The sequence below is a fragment of the Pezoporus flaviventris genome, unplaced genomic scaffold (genome assembly GCF_033815535.1).
Source record: "Pezoporus flaviventris isolate CSIRO_AGI_PZ_B2104156 unplaced genomic scaffold, CSIRO_AGI_Pfla_v1 ptg000007l, whole genome shotgun sequence".
NCBI lineage: Eukaryota > Metazoa > Chordata > Aves > Psittaciformes > Psittacidae > Pezoporus > Pezoporus flaviventris.
In genome coordinates, this window is record NW_026892555.1 from 64,280,722 (window position 1) to 64,304,787 (window position 24,066).

Consider the following 24,066-nt stretch of genomic DNA (forward strand, 5'->3'; position numbering starts at 1 on the left):
CTCTTCCTCCCATTCCTAGACCAGGGAGAGTATAATTCCTCTATGGTATGGGGATACACAGAATATGATTCTAAAGATGGATATCACATCCACACTCACCTCTGTTTTTAAAACACTACAGAGAGCTGGGGGAAAAAAAAAAAGGTTTTGTGTTCTAAATAAGCATCAGGAAATAACTATTTCTCTGGTAGCTTTTACAATCTTGTTCGAGCATCTCATGTTAGGAACTGCCGTCTGTGAGCTTCTCTATCCCCCATTTATTACTGAGTACCTCTGTCACTTAAATCAGCACTGCAAGTCCTCTTTCTGAGCTAGGCAGTTTGTGCATTTTAGGAGTCTGTAACAGGGAATCTTTTTGCCTGTACCTTGTACTGGGTCTATTGGGAAGAAACAGCCTGCATGATGCTGTGTTTTAAACCTGTGACTGAAATGGTGGTAACACACTGATGTTATCGCTATGGCTAAAGGGTACTTCCACAGTGCCAAGGCCTTCTCTATTTCAAACTCTGCCCTCCCAGTGAGTTGGCTGGGGATGGGCAAGAGCCTGGGAAGGGACATAGCACAGTTAACCCCAAATGATCAAAGAGAAATCCCATACCACATGATATGGTGCTCAACAATAAAAATGGGGAGAGGGGAGAGAGTAGACTTTTCAAATTAGCTGTTACTCAGAGACTGGCATGTCATTGGTCTGGGGTTGGAAGATGCTGAGTAAATGCTTAGGTGTAATTTTTTTGTTCTGGTTTGATTTTCCTTCAGTTATTAAATTGTATCAGAAACCATGAGTTTCTCTTGCTTTTACCCTTCTGATTCTTTTTCCCATCCTGTTGGAGTAAATGGTTAAGTAACTAGGTGGGGGCTTAGCTACTGGCCAGCATCAAGCCACTGCATACCCCTATGTGTAAAGTTGGAATGTCACCAATATATCTTAGAATTATAGAATCATAGAATCATAGAGTGATTTGGGTTGGAAGAGACCTTAAAGTTAATCCAGTTCCAACCCTCCCTTCCATGGGTAGAGACACCTTCAACTAGGATTAGGTTGCTCAAAGACCAATTCGGCCTTGAACACTTCCAGGGATGGAGCAGCCACAATTTCTCTGGGCAACCTGTTTCAGTGTCTCACTACCCTCAGACTAAAGAATTTCTTCCTAATATCTAATCTAAGTCTACCCTTTTCTAGCTTAAAGTACCTTTATACTATCCCTACAACATGTCTTTGTTAAAAAGTCCCTCTCCAGAGGCCCCTTTAGATACTGGAAGGCTTTTATAAAGTCTCCCCTGAGCAGAGAACAAGAACTTTCCTTGTTCTCCAGGCTGAACAACCCTGCTTCTTGCACCCTGTCTTCATAGGAGAGGTGCTCTGGCCGTCCAATCACCTTTGAGGCATATGCTAGACTCTCTCCAACAGGACCAAGTCCCTGTTCTGTTGGGGTTCCAGAGGTGAATGTGGTACACTAAGTGGGGTCTCATGAGGGCAGAGGGGGAAAATCACCTCACTTGACCTGCTGGTCACACTTTTTTTGGTGCAGCCTAGAATCAATATAATCTTTCATGTTTTCCTAGTTGAAATGTAACATAGGTCCAGCACATGAAAAGTATGGTCTTGTGTCTAAAGTATGACTTTCAGCTAATGAGTTATGCTTAAATGAGCATCTTAGACTTTCAGAATATATAGTGTTGGGTAAGCTGGTTATCCTTCTAAATTGCCATCAGTTCTAATCATGCAGAATTGCAAATTCAGCTACTTCTAAGTCATTCACTGGTGTAAAAGCTAATAAAAGGAATATGTGGAGTTCTGCAACTAATTTCCATTCTAAAAATGGGTCTGGTAAGGCCTACAACAAAGCAACAGGTGTTACAGTAATTAGGAATAAGGAAAGTAATTTAGCAACCCAATTTTATTTCCAGAAATATAAACATTATTCTGCCAATTCTGTTATTATTAATAGTATGAGTCCCAAAGTACTTGATATTTTTCACTTATGGTCCCAAGTGCTGTCAGGAAAAAATTGTATCGTAATCTTATATTATCCTATTTAAAATATATACATGTATTCATAATGTTAGGTGATTGCACCCCTGTAATCTATCAAATAAATAATGCTTACAAAAATCTTACAATTTTTAAATTAGTTTTTGGCTGGTGTTTTGAAAGTGTTTGCTATTAACAGTACTGGAAGACTTATGAAAAAAGTTATACTTTATTTTCTGTTTACTACTTACTAGGAAGTCTTATTTTCATAAGACTATTTTCTGAATTAACATGATACTAGAATATGGATAACTTTATAGTAACTTTCCAGTGTGCATCCATATCTGACAGGTGAAATTTGTTGATGAAGTGTCATTCTCTTCTATACTTTAAGAGCATGGACCACTTCCTTAGACTTATAAACATAATTTAAAAACCTAAACCTCCCTAATTTCCTCACTTATGGCACTTTTATAGTCCTTATGTGAATATTTTAGTATGGGATGTAACTCTGGTACATAATTAGTCAGTAATGAAGTGTCTTAGAATCTGAAGAGCAAAAAAATCAATAAGCTTAAAAGTAATAGTGACTAATAAACTTATCCTATTTTTGACTTAAACAAGATGTCTCTGTTTAGTATTGAAATAAATGATAGTCTTTTCTACTTCACCTGTCAACAGTCATGGGTGTACCAGTCCCAGGGTGCTCTTTGCTCTGCTCAAAATCTAGGGAATTTTCCTCCCCCATCACTCTAGCTCTTTCTAATTTGACTTTTTGTCTGCACAGGAGGTCAGGATTTAGTCTTGGTATTGTAGAAAAGGTTGTATAGGATTAAAAGAGTGGACACCTGGTTGTATTTCTTCAGTGCAATGATGATGGCTGTATTCCCAAGCATTCCGTCTGTGCTAGCTTACTTTGACACCTTTGGGTAGCTGGAAGGGCTTTTTAACATCATACAAATTAATCCAGCCTCGGGCTGGATTAGCTGCAGTAATGGACAGCATATAAGGGTTTTCAGGCACACAGCCATCTACACCTTGACAGGCTTGCTGCTCTTCCAATAATTTATTAAATCTTTGATGAACTTTAAAAGAAACTGTCAAGATGTTTTATCATTTTTTGTTCTTATGCCATTTTTAGTAAATTTATTGCACATGAAAAAAAGACATCCCTAGGCATATCCCAGGAGCACTAGGGCAAGTTTCCTCACTCTTCTGCCAACATGTTTCTGTCGTGCCCTGGAGGTAGCACCTGGATAGAGAGGGTAGTTCTGTTCTTCATTTCCTTGGCCTCTCAGCTGACAATGTTAACCAGCTAATTAGTGATGATTGGAGTGGAGGTTTTTCATTATGCAGAGGCATTTTATTGCGTTTTTCTTTATTATTAAATCGTTTATAGCAGTCCTCAGTATGTTACAACTGAAACTGTTTTTTTTTTTATCAGTTCATCATGCACATTCTGCTTTATGAATATAGGGCCTGCGTAAGGCTCCTAGCAGAAGAAACGTTCTGTTGTCTGTTTTAGAGAAAAAGGCATTTAGAGGGAACAAAAACAGATCTGAAAAATTATACACATGGGTGAAAAGAGCAATACAGCTGAGTTTACTGTACTATTCCTAACAATATCTCTTTTCACTTCTAAACTGTAACTAGCTCCTGAACATGCTCTCTTTCTCTCTTTCCTTCTGTACTTGCGGGTATTTTGCTAACAGAACTTAGAGCTGTTGCTGCTTGTGAAGCATTATTAACTTTGCTGACTTTGTAACCATGGAACAAGTCCATGGCCTGATGCTGTTTCAGGGGACAAGTTCAGAGTTTCTTATTCAGCTTTTATTGTCTTTACTCAGAAAAAGGGTTGAAAATGGAATTATGGTAACAGGCTACAGACCTTCATTCATAACGTTCTGCTATTTTAGTTAAAAATAAAGAATTCCTCACAGTTTGTTTCTCTTGGGAAATCTGGAAATTCACCTATGCACTCAGCAAAATCTTGAGTATTTTGGCTATTAATAGGTTTTGGCTGTTCAGTTTATTAGTGAGGTTTTAATATCCAAATAATCTGTGTGTTTCCATATGTCTAGAATGTTATTATTGTTTGTTGGTAAAGAAATACATGCCAGATAATAAAGTACCTTTGGTGAGAAAAGTAAAAAGCTGGAATTGTCATGGAATATTTTGTACAAAGCACTGAAATTGTAGAGAGGAGTTAGAAGTTATAACATAGTTAATGTATTTATGTATCTTTTGCTGTGTACATATAAAGAAGGCAGTGCATGCTTTCCCCTAATTTTCACATAATGCCTGGAGGCTGGGAAGCAAAAGAAGGAAGATAAATGAACAGGGAAGGAAGAATGTATATTGGCTACAAGGCAAGTTGGTGGTTCATGATCCTTCCTTTGACTTTGATCTACTTTCATTAATGAGCAATTTTGCAAAGCTGCAATGAATTATCTGGTTGCAAGAAAATTCAGCCTAGGTTGCCCATGCAGGTGTGCATGGGAAGGAATGACACAAGAAGTCTTCCAGAATGTATTCATTCTTCCAAAAATGTATTCATAATTTCCGTTTAATAATTAAACCATTGTGTCTGAACATCACTTCAAGACATGAAGGATCAGATGTTAATAAAAGCAGTTTTGAAATGTACTGCTTAAAAGAAAAAGGAGGATAGAGTCCTGGATCCAATCCACTGTGAAATGAACAACTTTGCTGAGAAGATGCATAGCAAGGTAGCTGCCAGTATATTAGGTTATTATTTTTTCAATTGATTCATATGCTGCAGTGAAAATAAATAAAATTTTCCACCACCTCCAATTAATGAAAACCAGCAACTCCTTTGATATAAATAGTCATAAGGAAGCTACCTGGGAAACTTTCCCTTGACTTTAACATAAACATTATTATTTATCAGCTGGAACGTAACATTTATGTTTACAGCTAATAAGGTTGTGAGCACCTAGTGTCATCATAATTTGTCTCAGAATTTTGATCCCGTTATCTCAGTTGAGCGTGAGTTAAGCTATAAGACTCATTATCTGTCTGCAGTCTTCCTTTATCTAGAAGAAAGTCTTACCTAAATCAGTTCCTCACAGTGTTTAATACTGATGACAAAAGTGTTGTGGAGATCCTTGCTAGAAAATCAAATGGAAAGTATCTTATTCTAAATCTAGACAAAATCATCTCCTTCAAAAGTTCCATTTTGAGGAAGCGAGTAGGACCCTGCATGCTTGTGAGATGGCCAGAAAAAACAGAAAGAACATCTTTTTTCTGGACTGTAAGATTTTGGCATAAGACTGAAAAAGGAATCTGTGGAAAAGCTTATCTGATTCAAGTAGAGGTGTAGGAGGTAGGTATCAGCATATGTATCTATATACTTGACACAGGAAAACAGAACTGTGTGTGTAGGAATGGAATTGTCTGATATTTTCTTGGGGTTTCTTGTTCATACAAATTAGCAAGGTAAAATATTGAATTAATAAAAATATGTATGCCAAAAAAGAGTCATTGTCGAAATTTCCTACACACAATCCCACATCTAAAAACAAGGCACAAATCCCACAAAAACAACTGTGTTCATTGTAAAAGTCTGATATTCTCAGGCTTTCTCCATTGTCTACTGTATGAGACAAAGCATTTTTTTTTTCAAAAAAAAAAGGTGATAATCTAATAATTATAAAGTGATTGTAATACAGAAATAGGGAAAAGGTATGTGCTTGTGAAATATCATTTCTGGCAGCAGTTCTACACCTGGTCTTTCTTAGCTTTCAAGTACTTGAACTTGATGTTAATATTTAAAACTTTTTAAATTGTTTATGCATAATATGTGTGCTTTTACCATTTGAAGCATGGCATTTCTAAACTGTCTTTTGTTTAACTGATATTTGTACTACGTGCTGATTATAGGGTGTCTTGTAGATATCTCTTAATCATCTGTAGTTAATCACTTGATTTGATGGACAGATCAAATGAATATTTTTTTATGAGACTGCTTCTTTTAATTTTTCTAGAATTATATATTTTAGGCCAATTTGACATTAAATATGTTCCTCTTTATGCATCAAAATAAATCAAGCTAATCTACATTTGCCACCTAAAATAGGATTCTCCTAGTAAGTGGATGCGAAGAATTATTCAATTTCATATGTTGAATCTTAATAAACTCTCTATTTATTCACTGATCCACCCAAAGTAAATAATTTGTAGGGAAGAAGGTGCAAAAATGTCAATGACTTCACTGCAGAACACATTTGTTAGTTGTTCTGTTATATGAAGATGTCTATTATGTGGAGAGACCCAAATGAAGTCACATGAAAAATTACAATATGTTCAATAAAAATCTTTATTTCCTCAAAATTCTGCAAAATTAATAATTATTTTTTACATTGAGCTATTATATATATTAATTATGCAGAAAGCTAAACAACTTAGAAGTACTTTCCTATTTATTTAGATTTCACATTTGTACAGGCAGTCTATTAGGAAAACACTGTCAGCTAAGTAACAGAGATATAAATTGTATTATTGTAAAACTTTAAATTCACAATAAATGGCTTTAGTTATGAAGGAGTATCTAAAGTGCTACTATTGTTTTTATGAAATTGAACAGTAACCCTGATTTGAATACAGCACTTAAATGACTGGGGATACTGAAGTATTAAACAGCAGACTGGAGTACTACTTTCACAAAGAGGAACCGTTGAAACGGGCTAGTGGTATAACATTGCACTCCACAATAACTAGTGGAGTATGGAAATCCTTCAAATATTGGCTGATCATCTATGACATTGATAGTGACACTCCAACATTTGGAAAAAAAATTAAAGAAGTTCCATAGATTTTCTATAGCAAAGGGTTAGGAAAGCAAGGGTAAGCTAACTGTAAGGCAGCCTTCTTCGAATAATCAGTCATAAATGCACTACAAGCTAGAAAGGTAGGATTTAGGCTTTGAAATATATCTTCCAGACTCAAGTGACATAGCAGGAAGATCATAAAAGCAGTAAGCCTGTCCTGCTGACACTGAAATAAAAAACAGAAATAGTATTTAGGCTTTCTGTGTTTGGTCCCTACAGCTTTCCCTGCTCATAACGCCACCTGCTAGCAGATCTGTGAATTGTACCAGGCAAGGACAGGTGGTCCTCCAGAGGGCTTACCTTTATTCTGATGTCAGCAAGAAGGATCAACAAGGTACATGCAACCAGACATTTTGAAAGAAAAAGACATTATATGAACCCATGGATTAATATTGAGCTACCCGAGACAGGTGGTGAAGCCAACGAGGTGCTGACGCATGGGATGTGATGTCCATGTTTTCTGGGACATGAGTACCTGAGGTTTTTGGAGAAGAATGAAGAGAAACATCATACCAGATTTTCTTAGTAAGTAAGGGTATCAGTCCTAAGATCGAAAAACATGCAGTTAGCATAGCTCTTTCCTTACTTATTGGTCTCAAAAAAACCCCTCTTTTATATGTGCAATATATATTAGTTCCCCAAACCTCAGTAAGATAACCATTTGTCATGGTTTAAACCCAGCCACAGAGCTCGTTCACTCACTACCCTGCTTCTTTCCCTCCCCCCTACTCCCAGAGGGACGGAGAGGAGAATTGAAAAGAATGCACTCTCATGGGTTGAGATAACAGTCAAGTAACTAAGGTATAACACAAACCACTAATGCTGCCACCAATAATAATAATGATAAAGGAAATAACAAGGGAAGAGAATACAACACCTCAGCACCAGCTGACCAACAACTCGCCCACCCCACCCGACCGAGCACAGACCGATACCTTGTCCAACCCCGCAGGGCCCTAGCCCTTCCAGGTAACTCTCAGTTACATCCTGGGCATGATGTGCTGTGGTATGGAATACCTCTTTGATCAGTTTGGGTCAGGTGTCCTGTCTCTGCTTCCTCCTGGCTTCCCCTCCTTCCTGGCAGTGCATGAGGCTTAGAAAGTCCTTGGCCAGACCAAACATTTGAGCAGTAACTAAAAACATTGGTGCTATTAGCACCATTCCCAGGCCGAAAGTCAAAAACACAGCCTTGCACCAGCTACTAAGAAGGAGAAAAAATGACTGCTACTGCTGAACCCAGGACACCATTAACTACAGAATTTTCTCTTTTTTCTTCACCTTTATTGCTAAAAAATTAAAACAATGAGTTTGCCTGGCTGCATAATCAAAGGCGGTTTGAATGAATCTGCTTTTAGAAAGTTGTAGAGAACAAATTGCAGTTATCTTTTAATATAGAAATCACCAGACTAAAAAACATCATTGTAGAATGTTTCTCATTTTAAAAAATATATTATTAATGTAGCTCTTCCTGAGCAGGTTATAATTACTCTTCTGAGACGTTCATATTGTATTTTCAGCATGAAAAATCTCACAGAACCAAATGATGATACACTAAATCTTGTTGTGCTATAAATGTATTGCTGTTATTAATCTTTACCTTAGCAGCTGTTGAGTTTAAATGCTTATCTAGGAAATGTACAAATAATGTCAGTATTAGGAAAGATTGACACCCATCATAGTCTATCTTCCAGTTAGCATAAAAGGTATTAAATTACAAGTTAAATACTCTGACTGTTTTAATGACTTGCATGGAATGGAACTTCATTTTGGTGGAACAGGATGGACTTAGTGGGCAGAAGCTCTGTCAGAGTCAGACACCAACATGGATGAGAAAAACAAGGCTCTTCCTAATTGTGGTAGTGGTCTGTTGTGTTAGGCCTCACTTACAAATATTTCAGGAACAGTGGCATAGTTTCTGAGCACTTTTAGGTCCCTTTAGGTTCCCACTGAAAGTGTCTTTGCTCATTTAAATATGACTGAATATCAAATCCATAGGAAGCTTTTACTTGGCCAAGTTCCAGAAGGTTTTTTTTTCCAGTCAATTAAAAAGTAACAAATAAGAAAAATCACTTCACCTATTCAGGCCAAAAGATTAAAAAACTCTCAAGCTTGTAATTCAGTTTTATATTTCATTTGTGTCCATCCTCTATCCAAAAGAAAAATGTCTTTGGATGTTAAAAGTGCTTCACCAGACAATGAAATCTTCCAGCTCCTTGGTGAGTTAGATTTATGAATGTCACTGACTGTACAATAAGTTAACATCTTACTATGTTTTCATTTATAAGTTAATGTAATTTTAAGGTATATTTACCTGTCTTTCACTGTTCAGTAGAAGTTAGGAAATACCATAATGTTTCTTCTAGATGTCCCTTATGAATTTGTGATAAGCTTGGGTTGTGTTTGACATATTTGACATGGAGAGCTTAGAAGAGCTAAGACAGGTAGACCAGTATGTCAGAGGTTTTGGGGTTTTGTTCTTTTGATATAATGTTGTTTGAAGCCCCTGATTTCATTAACCAGATGTAGTTCTTCCACAATTTTCAGATCAAAAGTGTATATTTTTCATGTGGATGTGGGGAGAAATGCCATTTCTTTGACAAACAGAACAAGTGTGAAGGCACACTAAGACTTTCTGAATTTTTTCAGTGCAGCTCCTTTTTCTTTTAAAATACATCTACCTAATGCAACATATACTATGTATGGAAGAACAGCATCTCACACTTAGCACATACTTATATCTCCTGAAGATTGCACTTCAACATTCCTGCTAAATATTTAAGTAATCAGTTGCTTTAAATGATATAGAATTTTCACAACAATGCAAATATTCACTTCTGGTAGTGGGTAGGAACTACTTTTAGAGATTTATATTGCTGCTGGTGTTTAACAGGGTATATGAATCTTGAGTTGTTTTGTGTATGCATGTGTATATGCTCATCTAGGTGCACATGCACCTTGATGGTTTGTTTTACTTCTCTTACTCCTTATTAAAAAAAAAAAAAGAAATAAAATTCAAGCACAATCTGTACTTGAAGAAAGAGATGTAATTAACAGGATAAAAATGCATTTCATTGGATTTTAATTTTTTTTTCTCTCACTTATGAGGAATATGCACAGAATATTCCTGTGTTTGGTTATACCCCTAACTACTAAAACTTTGTTGTGGTAAAAATTATTAGTATATTGATTATAGGCCACGGCGTGAGAACACAAATTAAAATCTCTATGTTACTTTAAAAATTTGTTCTTAGACTTAAAATTCCAGGTTTCTGTCTGTCAATTTGCTTGGCTTCAAATAAGTATAATTAGTTCAAGTAGGGCATAAAGGTATATGTGCCCACAACAATGCCATTACAAAACAAAAACCTGAAGGCTAGATTGTATTTCCCCCTTTCCCCTGGCCCCAGGGAAAAGGAAAAGTAAGAGGGATTCTTATCAGTCACAAGTAGAGGAAAAAAAAAATCCCCAAACACTCATGTTTTAGCTATTGCTGATAAAATAGTGCTACAGAATTTTATTTTGCAAGGTTTAGCTTATTAAACATGATGTTTCTTACTGGTTCTTGATACTTCTTTCATGTGTTTATATAGTGCTTTGTATATCATTTATTAAGAGGAAAATATTTGACTTATTAGCTAATTTCAATAGAATTAAATTTATAAACTTGAATGATAAGTAACTTTTTAATGAAACATGCTTTAAAAAAATCCACACCACTGTAAAAGTGAGTTTTGATTACAGGCACAAAAATTACAAATGTTTATTTCAATTAGTACCCTTTTTTTTTTAATTCTCTTTTAGCTTTTTCGGTTTTGGGTTTTGGTTGGTTGGTTGTTTTTTTTTTACATCCTATATTCCTATATTCCTGGTTTCACTTTGGCCTAGAATTCAGTTTTCCCAAGTGATTGAAAAGTAATTTTAGCTTTTTTTCCTTTGCTTGATCATTGATTAAGTTGAAACTTATTTCTAAGCAAAAAGGAATGCCTGCTGGAAACTTTCATAAAGAAAAAAAAGTACAGGTTTTCACATGTACTATTTTGGCATGTATCATACAGATGGTTTTGAACATGTCCTTACATTCATCACATGAACTGATTTAGGTTTTGTGCTGAATAGGCATCTTTTGGTGTTTCAGCTAAATATAATTGAACCTGTACCAAATACAAAGTGCTGCACGCAGGGTTTGCATACAGTACAGCAGTTTATACAAACTGGCTTTATAAAGATTGATCTGATAAGAATAAAGGAAGATATGACTCAACTTTCATTCCATCTCAGATAGAGAGAAATGTGGAAAGTTTAATGCCGAGCTGTGAAAAGATTCAGTAAGTCACCACAAATCACTTCTACTGAGCCCAAACTGGGTAATTTACACAGCACTTTGTGATCTTCAAACAGTTTGCAGTGTGCAATTATTCATGCCACAACATGGGGCCATGGCGTCCAAGCTGCCTGTTTGTTCTACGGCTGAAGCAGAGGTGTTTGAAAACTGCAAGAGCCTACCAAAGGCCCAGAGATCATGGCTAATGTGACACCCCCAGGCCTAATCTTCTTAGAGCACTGGGATAAAGTAAGTATCCATTACAAAATCAGCCTTCATCCTGCCCCCTTCTGTGCTCTGCCACTCTGATAGCCAACACGGAGACAATTGCATGATTCTGGGCTTAATCAGGTATTAGGAGCTAATGCAGTACGAGAAGAGGCTAATCTCCATATTTACTCCATCTGTACTTATGGACCTGACTTGCCTGCCCCCAGTAGATCAAAAGGAATTTGCAAAAACCAGATTAGAGATGAAGAAAAGAGAGAGAGGTCCAAGAAGTGTAAGAGGCAAAATTCTCTGCTTTCCTCAGTTGTGTATATGTGTATTAAAGCCATGTGGTCTAATCCCACTTTCCATTGTATTTCTTCTCCTCCCTACCCCCACCACTTCATTGCCATTGAAGTTAAAATTATTGATAAGCATACTGTGCCATTTCTAAGGATCAATATTTACACAATTAAATCTGGTTGGTTGTTTTTTTTTTTTCTTTTAATGTGTATTTCATTGAGCTCAGTTTGATATAGCATTTATTTATTTATGGCATTTATTTATGACTGACACATGTATAGGACTCTTCTGGGTCCATTTTGAAATCTGATGAAAACCCCATAGCCAGGCAGAACTCATTAATTCCAGGTCTTTGTAAGTGGTCTTTTTAAGTGGTACATAGACAATGTACCCTTCTGTGACTTTAAGTTAAAATTGAGTGTGAGAAAAGAGAAGAAAAAAGTGTCTGTCAAATTAACTATTTTCCTTTTAGTCATTCAGAAGTAGCTGGTTATCTTCTTTCTATGTCTTACCATCTATAACATCTTGGCATTCTCTTCGAAAGCTTTTGCTACAAGCAGATACTTACAATTCCAGAAATGTGGACAGATGGGTATGGAAAAGAGAGCAAAGGAAATTCACACACTCACCACTGTTGGCAGTCACCTGCTGTTTGTAAACAGTGACATGTGGCCACCAATAATGACCTTCAAGCTAGGAGAGGCATGTACTAAACTAACTCAAATGCTCTGCTCTGCTCTGGTCACCTTGGGTTGGTGACGAACAAGTTTTATGAAGGTGGGATGCATTCCTCAGCAAGTGTGGAAGAAGTTGGTACTCAAAAGAGAGTTCAGAAAAGCTGAGAAAATTTCAAAGGGTGCACTGTTGTCCCTTTTGGAAAGCTGACAGACTCACAATTTTTTTGACTCCTTACAAACCCCAAGTGGTGCCAGAAGAGAACTGTGTTGCTGCTGATTTTTGGCAATAGAGCTCACCTCATTAGAGTGGATTAAGTCATGATGCTGAGAAGGATAAAAGGTGAAAAGCGAAAACAGTGGATGGTGAACACAGAAAGCTCAGAGTGTCATTTGTATGCTGACGCTATTATTGACTAGAGCCCATGTGGTTCACACTTTTCAATTACCGTCTGCTAGAAAGGTGGCCCATAATTGCAAAGGCTGATGCCAGTGCACCAAATGTCAAGGGAGCCTCCCTAACCCTCATCACCTTTTCTTGATGCTTGACTTGAGGATGTTCAAAGGCAAAAAGCCACAGCCTGCAGTTCTCCCTGAGGAAGAAAAAGATGCCATTTAAAAAAAAAAAAAAAAAGATAAGACAGAAACCCAACGACTCAACCCCCCTCATTTAAAAACCTAGAGTTAAATTCATTATCCTGTGACCTTATCCTTTACCCTCTGTATAGCTAGGACATCCACCAGCATCAGTGAGAATTATACAGTGAAGATCCAGGGCAAGAGTGGTTTTTTTTCAGTTTTTTGGTGCTGAAGTTGCCCAGACGATGAACAGCACAAATCTGATGTTAGTGCTGACAGTAGCTGCCAGAGATTATCTTTCACAAGATTTTTAAAAGATGGAAAATGGGCAAAGTTAGCTTTCCTCTAAACTCCAGTAGTGAATCTCACCGACAGCACAGTGTCACTCTTACTGAGATGCATCGTTTTAGCAGGTATTGTGTCATCCCTGTGGATCCTAGAATAGCCTCTGCTTTATTGCCCACATTTTATTTAAAACTTCAAACTTCAGATGCTTTTTTTACTTTATATCATTATACATTATTTCTTTAAAGCTACAACTAAAGTAGCTGTTGAATAAAATCACTGATAAGAAGTTAAAATATTTGACTCAAACTTCCTCAGCAAACTCAGAGCAGATCCAAAAATTTAAATTTGTTTGTATAATTAACAATCTAGGGGATCTGACTGTTGGATATCACCTTTTTTTGCTATTTGAAATGTTATTTTGATAACTACATTTCTTACCAGCAGATAAATGGTGGAAAATTGTTTATACCGTATTGGAAAATTTAGACAACATATATAAGATCAATTATTATTGAAACTCAGTGCCTCTTTTGTTAAAAATATTTTTTCTGTATTAAGAATAAACAACTATGCTGTTGTTTCAAATTCTTCAAAATACAGATTTAGGTACATGTATTTTTATATTTAGATAGACTTTGTTTCATATACAACTTTCTTCTTTTTTAAAACAGCAATAATTGGGCCAAATCCATGAATCAGTTCAAAGAATTCAAGAATTTAACTTCTTAGGACTAACATCACTGTTTTTTGAAGAAACTAACGATAGTCTTTAAAATCATAATTTTATCACAATCATAGACGATAACAGACAAAATTTTCCCATTCAAGTCTGTGTCACTTATGTTCTTGTCCCCTTTGTCACAAATTATTTTTTAGCTTTAAAGCAAATTTAGCTTGGTATAAATTAAGAAGTTTTACTTGAGCACAGTATATGTACAATTTCTAAGTTTGCAATATCAGCTGTAGCATGTATGTAAAAGTAGAAATTTTCATCATCAAGAATTGGCTAAATTTATTCACTCAGCCTTGACGACTTTTATTTTAGAGTGAGGTCTTCACCTTCATTTCCTTCAAAAATGAAAAACAAATTTTAAACATGAAACTTCTCTGAAGACCTTTCTGTAAGTGATTGCACTGTCCAAAATTTTTGGAGCATTTCTTTTCTCTCATCTCATAACTTAAATGATCAATATTTTTGGGAAATCAAAGGATCTTAAAGTCAAATTAATTGCCTGACTTCCTCAGACTTTGACCTCTGCTATCAAGCCAGTTCACATCCAACTTGACATCTACATTTTTCTCTCTGAGGAAAAGATTTGATTCTTCAGACTCCTCTCCTTGCTCAGTTACAACAACAGCTTTGTAAATATGCTAGAAAAAAGTAATAGCTCTAATTCTGTTATTTACGAACAAGTTGTGAGCCAGCACCTTATCAAATATATCACAGCAGTATGATTTCAGAATACAGGTACTTTGAATTTATCATTGATGATGCTGTGATCTGGGCACAGGGTATGCTAAACTTTTAAAGTTAAAATTCAGAGAAGAAAAGCTAAATAAGGCAAAAATCATGAGAAATTTTACTGTTCTCACTTGGATATTTAGTGAAGCATATAAAAAATACATACAAGTTAAATTAATATTGTGATGTGGAACCCAGATGTAAGATGAAACCTGAGAAGTGTCCTACCCTATTCTTATGTCATGCAGAGTAGCAGATGCAGCAGCTCCATGTGCTAAGAAGTTTCTATAAGAAACATCTTGGGGGGAGCATTTAAAACTTGGGTAAGCATACGAAACTGGGAAAGTATTCAGAAATCTGAGCTTTGTTGTCAGAATCTTATCTGGTCCTCAGGAAGGAAATTAATTCAGATACCAGCTCAGAGTCTGGGTGCTTGGCTAAAATTAAAGCATTGTCTCAACTTACATTTTATATTTTCAGTCTGTATGTTAAAATCCTATGATCTTTGCCACATATTCATCTTTGAAGGCTATCTCACCTCAAATAAATACATCTCCACTTTAATGTTAGACATTTTTCTTGATAAGAAGACTAACAGGATAATTTACAAGAAAGAATAAATTGAAAATGGCTTTTCATTTATTTTTCAACAAGAATACTTGCAGTTTAAAATTTGTCTCAGAATAATTTTGGTGATTAAATCTTGGCCTGCCTGTGACAAATGAAACCTAATTTTGCGCTGAAATTAGGCTTGATTAGACAAATGTATTAAATATGTTATCCTTAAATGGGTGAGTGTAATCCCTGGATTACTATATGGGGATTTTTATATACACATTCAATAAATATTCCTAATCTAGGATGGCAAACTGTAGTTTCTGTGAATATTGATTCCAGTGAGTGACTGTCAAGAGACATCATACGCACAACAGTGAATATTCAGCTTAATCAATCTTGAAAGTCTTCAGCAAAAGTAAGTTAATTTGTTTATTTTCAAGCAAATTTTTCTGAAATTTTTTGAGGTACTGTATTTTTTCAGTTTAACGCAACCACCTCAGCAGCTAGCCTAACAGTTTGCTCTCTCACTATTCTGTAAGTTCTAGATTTTAGGTGCTATGAAATTTGATACTGAATTCAAGTTTAATTACTAAGAATTTTTAACTGACAGAGATGCTGGTTGCATTCAATACCTACTGAATTCCAGGAGATAAATATGAATTCAGAACTTCTAAGAGTCTGGCAGTGTTCATACGTTGCATGGATTTATATCCCCCTATAGGCAAAGATGCCTACATTGTCATGATTCAAAGAAGTAGCTTCTGGTTTGAATAACTTTATGGATAAGCAGTGATGATAAACCTTTACAGAAAAATCCCATTGAACTGAACAAGGAAGAAATCTACATATTTCCTTGGAAACCTAATACATTTTAATTACACTGTCCTGAAAGTGAAAATTGGAGGGAAATTTGTGCTTTAAGTGTTGTTTGTTCAAAACTAACTGGTAGAAGAGATACTCCAAATTTCCCATTCAGGCTGAAAGTAGGGTTCAAAGAGTCTTTAAAAACTTTGTTTTATTATCAGTTTTTAATGGTGAAGTTATTAGGACTGAAGAATAACCAAATTTCATTCTCCTTTTTCCCAAGTTCCAGCTTATCACTTTTGAATAATTAAAGCTTCTTTTGCTTTGAGATAACTGCACTGATACTATGCAGATATGGAAAGGACAGTTTTCAAAGGAAGGTCATTGACAGTGAAAAGGTTTACTATTCCATGTATTTGCTCCTAATATTTTTCCCTTTTAGTTATTAGCACCAGTGTCATATTAAATGACTTCCCCCTTTAAACTGTTAAGTGGTGCTAGTTCAGTTTTAGCGGTAAGTCTCCAGCAGACTCGGGGGAGAAGTGCTATCTCCTATGGCCCTGAAAATTGATATTGAACATGGAAGGAAAAATCTCACAAGCTGATAGCAATTAGCTAAAAAGGATTTGCGACTTCATGATTCATCACACTAGGGGATCAAAGTCATTTACAGAGAGTGTTTCTACAGTCCCTGCCTGCTGCTCTAAAGATATACCTCTGTTATCTCTCACACTGCGGTGTGACATTTCCTTTTTTAAGAGCCCATTTTCTTAGAAACATAGCAGTGGGCTGCTGCAGCACAGGCAGTCTTTGATTCTCCACTGACTGCCTAAATGACACGATGGCTCTAATGGCACAGCTTTAGCAGGAGCTTGCAGTGGGAATTGGACTGATTATTTACATAAATGGACTAATAGGTCAGGTCTGGTACTTGCTTGTAAAAATGAGGACAAGGTCTTCTTGTGGCAAGTGGTGTAAAGCAGTCCTGTGGTTCTGGAGCTCTGTTGGGCTTTTATGATATTTTCTTCACCAGGAATACTAACTTTCAAAATTAAATATCATTTCTATACAATAGAATCCTATATAATTTTATCAAAGAATTAAAAGAAACCTGCCACAACACCAAGTATTTTTCTTTTGTTGAAACTTTTTTTTAAAGAGAACTATTCTCCTTTGTCCTTTCAAAACTCACTCTAACACTTTGAAAACAGTCTCATTTGTCAAAATGTAATTTCACTTTTATGTTAGTGTAATATGAAAAAAAAAATTACAAAAAAAAAACAAACGCACTACATTTTGTTGCTTCCCGAAAGTTCCCTGTTATCTCAGTAGTAGAAATCGGATTTGTTTCTCAGAGCCATGACCTGAAATGCTGGAAATCTTATAACTTCTAAAGATATTTTTCTCACTGAGGCTGGAAACACTGATCTCCTTAGTGGAAGGTAAAACGGAGTTTTTTTCAGTGATAAAGTTGTTACAGGCTTCCTCAGGTTCATTTTGGTCAGAATTTTACAAAACGGTGAAGTTTTCGGTAGCCTGGTCTTAACTGCTGGTTGTCTTGCTCCTTTAATAGTGAGTACTAAATATGTATAAAAAGTACACAATGATGTGACAGTGTTTACTCTTACATGATAACTTCTAATTAATGCTATTTACTTTGTTGTGGGTCCAGCTCTAAAACCCACAAAGTATGTAAACGTCGATAGGGGAGGGGGATAACATCAGGTTTGCCTATGACAAGCTGTGGGATGACACGCCAAGGTTAGATGGTCAGGGTGCTAGCTAGGGCCCTTAGTCTGTTGCTCTGAGATGTGCTGATACACTGCAGTGTTCTTGGAGTCTCATGGAGATGAGCCAGGGACTCCTGAGGAATTCCCTAAAGGACTTAAGGGGTATTCCTCTAAGAAAATGACAGCCAAAAGCCTCTCTGAAGTGCTTCTACACCAGTGCATGCAGAATGGGCAACAAACAGGAGAAGCTGGAAGCCACTGTGTTGCTATAAGCTGCAACCTAACTGCCTTTGCTGAAACTTGGTGGGATGAATCCTATGACTGGAGTAGTTGTCAATGGCTACAGGATGTTCAGAACGGACAGGTAAGAATGGAGGGGATGAGGTGTTGTCTTCTACAAGATATGGATAGAGTGTGAAGAGTTTCTCTGAAGAACAGCCACAAGCAGGTTGAAAGCTTATGGATAAGAATCAGAGACAGAGGCAACAAAGGGAATCTTGTGGCTGGTGTCTACTACAGGCTGCCCAATCAAGAGGAGCCTACTGATGAAGTCTTCTTACTCCAGCTAGCAGGCTTTTCTGCTAGGGGACTTCCACCACCCTAACATCTGCTGGAAAAGTAGCGCAGAGAGCTGCAGGCAATCTGAGGCACTCCTGGAACACACTGAGAATAACGTCTTAAAACAGGTAACAGTAGCCCTAGCAGAGGAAATATGATACTGGACATCATGGTCACATGTGAGGTCACCAGGGATGCCAAGTTTTGAGTCAGCTGGGGCTCCAGTAATCATGCATTGGTGGAGTCTGCAGTTCTGAGGGATATGGGTCAGGTGAAGAGTAAAGTCAGGAGGATCCTGAATTTTAGGAAAGCAAACTGCCATCTCCTGAGAAACTGCCCTAAGGGACAAGGAATCAAAAGAGAGCTGTCGGTTCTTTAAGACTTTCCATGAAGTGCAAGAGCTCTTAATCTCCGCGTGTAAGAAATCAGTAAAGGTCAACAAGAGACCAACATGGCTGCATGAGACCTGTTGGTCAACGTAAAGGTCAAGAAGGAAATAAACAGGCAGTGGAGGTAGGGACAAGTATCCTGGGAAGAGTATAGGGATGCTTCCCAGTTTTGTAAGGATGGGGTCAGGAAGGCCAAGATGCAGCTGAAGCTGAACTTTGCAAGGGATGCAAGAAGATTATTATTATCATTATTGTTATTATTGTCAATAATTATATTATTATTATTATATTATTGTTATTATTGTCAATAATAACAATAATAATGGCTTCTACAAGTATGTCAGACAGAAAAGGAAGGTCAAAGAAAACTCTTCGATGAACATGACTGGCAAGCTGATAACAACAGACAAAGAGAAAGCTGAGGTACTCAACAATATTTTTGCCTCAGTCTTCACTGGAAATCTCTCTTCCCACATCTCTTGAGTGGGTGTACCACAAGACAGTGACTGGGGGAGCAAAGTCCCTCCCACTCTAAGAGAGGATCAGGTTTGTGATCATTTAAGGCACCTGAACATACGTAAGTCCATAGGACCTCATGAGATAGATACACCCCAGAGTCCTGAGTGAATTGGCTGATGTAGTTTCCAAACCACTCTCCCTGATATTTGAAAAATCATGGCAGTCAGGTGAAGCTCCTGATGACTGGAAAAAGGGAAACCTTTCACCCATTTTTAAAGGGAGTAGAAAGGAGGACTCTGGGAACTACCAGTCTGTCAGCCTCACCTCTGTGCCTGGGAACATCATGAAACAGATGCTCCTACGAGCTATGCTAAGGCACATGGAGGATGGGGAGGTGATTCAAAACAGCCAGCATGGCTTTACCAAGGGCAAGTCCTGCCTGACAAACCTTGTGGTTTTCTATGACGGAGTGACTACATCAGTGTAGTCTTTTCCTCCAGAAGACTGCTTTGTAAGACCACCCAATGATCTGCAGGACCAATATATAATGCCTACACATAAAGGATCATGAGTATGTAACAGGTGGGACAAGGACTGCAAGCAGTAAACAATTTTGAGCTTGAGATATGTATTTGATTTCAAGTTTGGATGTAAATACCTGCTCCTGTGGCTATTGTTTACATAGGCTGCCTCTTAGGTAGCTTCGTGATTTAACTTCTTTTCCAAGAAACATCTAGAAAGTAGTTTACTGCACCATCCTATATGTTAAAACTGATCTGCTTCAGGAGTTTTCTCTTCCACATCAGGAAACAAATGTTCATTTGGATTTAGCGCTGTAAATTGCTGGTATATCTTACATCCTGTATCCTGAAAACCTTTACGGTTTTTGTCATATATCATGGACTCCAGCAGATTTGGAAGATAAACAATCAGGACACAGGTTTGTGTGCTTAAGCAGTGCTCAAGGAGAATAAACCCCAAACTCAGATTTCTTGTAGTGTAAAGACAGATATGAATCTGTCATCAGCTAGGGAAATATGATCCCATAAGAAGTGGTCATATCCAATCTCAGCCTGTTACCATATATGCTAAAACCAGCAGCATATTCTAGAAAGATGTTGATGTTGCTCCTCTTTAGAGAAGCAGCAGAGTGGTCTTGACAGTGTTCCCCCAGAGTCATCCTACCCTGCAACTGCCAGATGGTGCTCACATCAAGTGCAGAGCTGGCACTAACCTGCTCTTGCCCAACCTATGCGAATCCCTCCAGATGAGGGGCAGAAATTTTCCTTAGGTTCCTAAGCAGAGGAAAGGAAAGAATTTCTTTCCTTAGTGGCTGACTCATTTGCTTATAACTAATTTCTGCATCAGAAATTGTTGTGCAAATATATTGAAAACTGTCATTAAAATCTGCTCACCCCTATAAGCTAAATAGAAAAGTGATTTTGAGAATATACACTGAGCACCATTCTTGTACAATGAGTAAGTACAGCTTGAGAGGGACTTGTGAACTGATAAGGCACTGAACTCACTAAGAAGATCCAATGCCTGAAGGAGTAATAACACATTAATATATGTGCTTCTGTTACATTTGAAATGACATAACTATACAAGAGGTAGCTGAGAAAAAAGGATATGAGTTGAGGTAGACTCCTGTTTCTAAAGAGAAATAAGGCTTCAGAAGTAATTTTTTTGAAAACTTGGAAAATTTTGAAAGAGAAGAGAAATACCAGTGAATCTCAAAACACCGAGCTGATGCATTTCTATTGAAAAATAATTAGTCATTTCACTCTTTCAGAATCAATAACTTATTTCTAATTTGTAGGATATTTTTTGCCATGTAGAAACAGTTTAAAAAATGTATTTAAAACTTTCATTTTATTTAACATAATGTGGTGTTTATGAGATTTACCACAGGACTGGACCCTAGTTCCATCTGAATTTCTGCTCATCTTTACTACTCATCTTTACTGCTTATCTTTTCTGCTCATCTTTACTACTACAATAAGGTAATGTTAATTTAAAATATTTATTTGTGGCTGTTTAACAGTCTTGAATGTACTGCAAGTAGAAATAAATATAAAACTCAGGAAGTGTTATGTGCTAGTTTTCAAGTGTGAGAGAAAAGAAATTAATTCTTTTGAACATTTGAATTTCTAGTATCACAGAACAATTATACAACTGCACAGAACAATTATACAATTCTTAATTTATCTATATGGGACAGAAACATCAAAACATAGAGGTGTGAAACATCATGTGACTATAAAACTACACTCATTTTACCTCAGCTAAAAACCTTGCCTGGTGGTAGTGGGTATGAATGACTGTATGAATTATTGAATGATTTTACCTACATAACAGTTCCTGTCCTGTCCAAAATGATTTCTATTGGTCTCAAAAGAATAAATTTCATTTATGCATGCAACCAAAGTTCATAAAATGTTTATAAACATGCCGGCTTTGGGCTCCAGTCTGTTCAAATGAACATTTAGGAGACCAAGAATTTACTCAAATAAATATGCAGGAAAGCAAATAAAAAAGAGACCAAATGCAGTTAGTGTAAATGTTTGTCATTACTTACCCACATATGCCTGAAGCATCTCTTTTTTGCTTACACTGCATATATGCAAAATGAAAATATATATGTTTCTCACTCTTTATTTCTGGGCTTTTTTGCATGCAAGAAATGTTGTAAATCTGAGACCAATTTAAAAATCTGTTTTTAAATTATATCTATCTTCTTTCTCAACTAAAATTTATTTTTATCTGTAAAATACATTTCTCCAACTATCTGCTTTATTTTTTATCTTTCCCTTCAGCATAAGGAGGTCCTATTTCCCTTAGCATTTTTTCATTTGTTCCCATCCTTGTACTACAGTTTTTCCTTCTTCTTGTGTATCAGTATGTCAATATGACCGTTTATGGGACTGCTATATAAATCAGAAAATATCCAGCTCTGTCATATTAGGAAATGTAACATCTGATTGCACCCAATCTGTTTCTCTTTCATGCATGCACATGAATGAATCTACTGAGGCAACAGAGAGATAGGAATCCTGTGAAATTATTTTTCATACTTGCTTTCACATTTACTCTATAAGTAGGGCAATAGTTGCAGTTTGTCTATCTTCTGCTGCTTTAGGTTTGTTTCTTCAAATCTGTATTGTGATACAGTGACAAGGAGAAAATGAATAAGAATAGTGCTGGAAAGAATATAAAACCTTATTGAGAAAGAAAGTTGAGAAAGAAATTTATGTTCTAGTCTACATGTTCCTGGTTTTGAGATTCATTTTTCACAATATTTTTATTCAGACATTTTTAAATAATAAAAATTAAGTTCAAAATGTTATACATTGAAATACAAGTGAAAGAAGCATCTAAGATTTTTTGAAAGAAAGTTGGGTTCCATATTTTTGTGTGTGGTAGGTGTCATGTGTTTGTTTAAAAAGCTTTCCTGTCTTTCCTGATGGTTGCTGTTCCTATGTCCAGGTACAGCACATTTGTTGACCAGGTTTTTAAACCCACAGTCAGTATAAGTCACTTTAGAGCATGTTATTAGAGCTATTTCTTGCCTCTGGCTGATGTCCCAGAAGAAGATGATAAATCGTTCCCTTATGCTACAGAAGAGGGGAAAAAAAAGTAAAATCAATGTTCAAAACTTCCATGGTCAGCTTTACGCAGGACAGCTAAACTCTACAGTGACAAAAACTGATGATGTCATCAGTAAAGTAAATTAATGCTGTGAAGACCTAAGAATTGTTAACTGCCTTGCAGCAAGTTGTAGAATATGAGTAAAAGTTATGGAGAATTATGTTGCAAACTCTAGCAGTTTTTTTGACTCTAAGAGCAAGATGAGATTCATCTTTAAAAAACAACAGCAGGGTATACAATTAATTTTTTTTACAAGTAGAACACATGCATAGTTATAGACATGATCAAGTCCTGGGATTTTGTCTCTTCTGAAGCCGGCTGGTGAAGAGAACAGGTTACTTCACACCAGCCACTACAAAAGCAATAATTAGACATAGTTATGTGTATGTGTTACAAGAACTTGAATTCATAGAGCATTTTGCATACTTATTTCTAGAACTGATTTCAGGAAGCAAATAACCACTGAAACACAGACATTTAATTACCACAGCTGTGCCAGTTTCACATTTTCATATTGTATCTAGGGGCTTAAGAAGAAAAGAGGTTCACATCTTACCCATTAGAATGACCTATTCTGCATGTAGCTCCCATGTCAATGACAGGGAGTGGTGCCCCAGACTGGTGTATTCTGCATATCCTATTTGCCTTAATTTGGGTACCAGGAGTCTTTGTAAATGGTCCCAGTGTCACCAACAAAAGGCTACAAAAGGCAAGTGGGGTTTGTAGCTTGAGTTGTCTATAAAACTCTCCAGTCCAAGATAGTCCCAGGGGTAGCTGAGAAGTGAGGTAGCTGAGAAGTGTGTTGGTTTTGAAGAATTCCCAGGTTCAGCAGCATATGAGCAAGGTAGCCATGGCCAATAAATATTACTTATTGAAGGGATAGCTCTGTGCACTTCATCAGCTGCAAAACATGTCAGCAATTTATCAGGTTAATTTCATGTCATTAATTATGTTTGCAGATTCAATGTAGAGAAAAAAAAAAAAACCACCGTTTTAAAAACAGTATTTGGGGAGATAAAGAGAAGGCATAAACTTCAAGGTGAGAATATTTATTTAAAGCAAGATGAATAACTATTATCTGACATATACCTGGGGACAACTGTATCCTGCTAAGGAGAGGAACTAGGGACTAGGAACTAGGTGATACTTATCTTAAGATTTTGCAATTGCATGAACAATTAACCCACTAAATAAAATAAAATATCCCTATTAAGCTAATAATAGTGAATAGAACAATTAATCAATGTAGGTTTGTTTC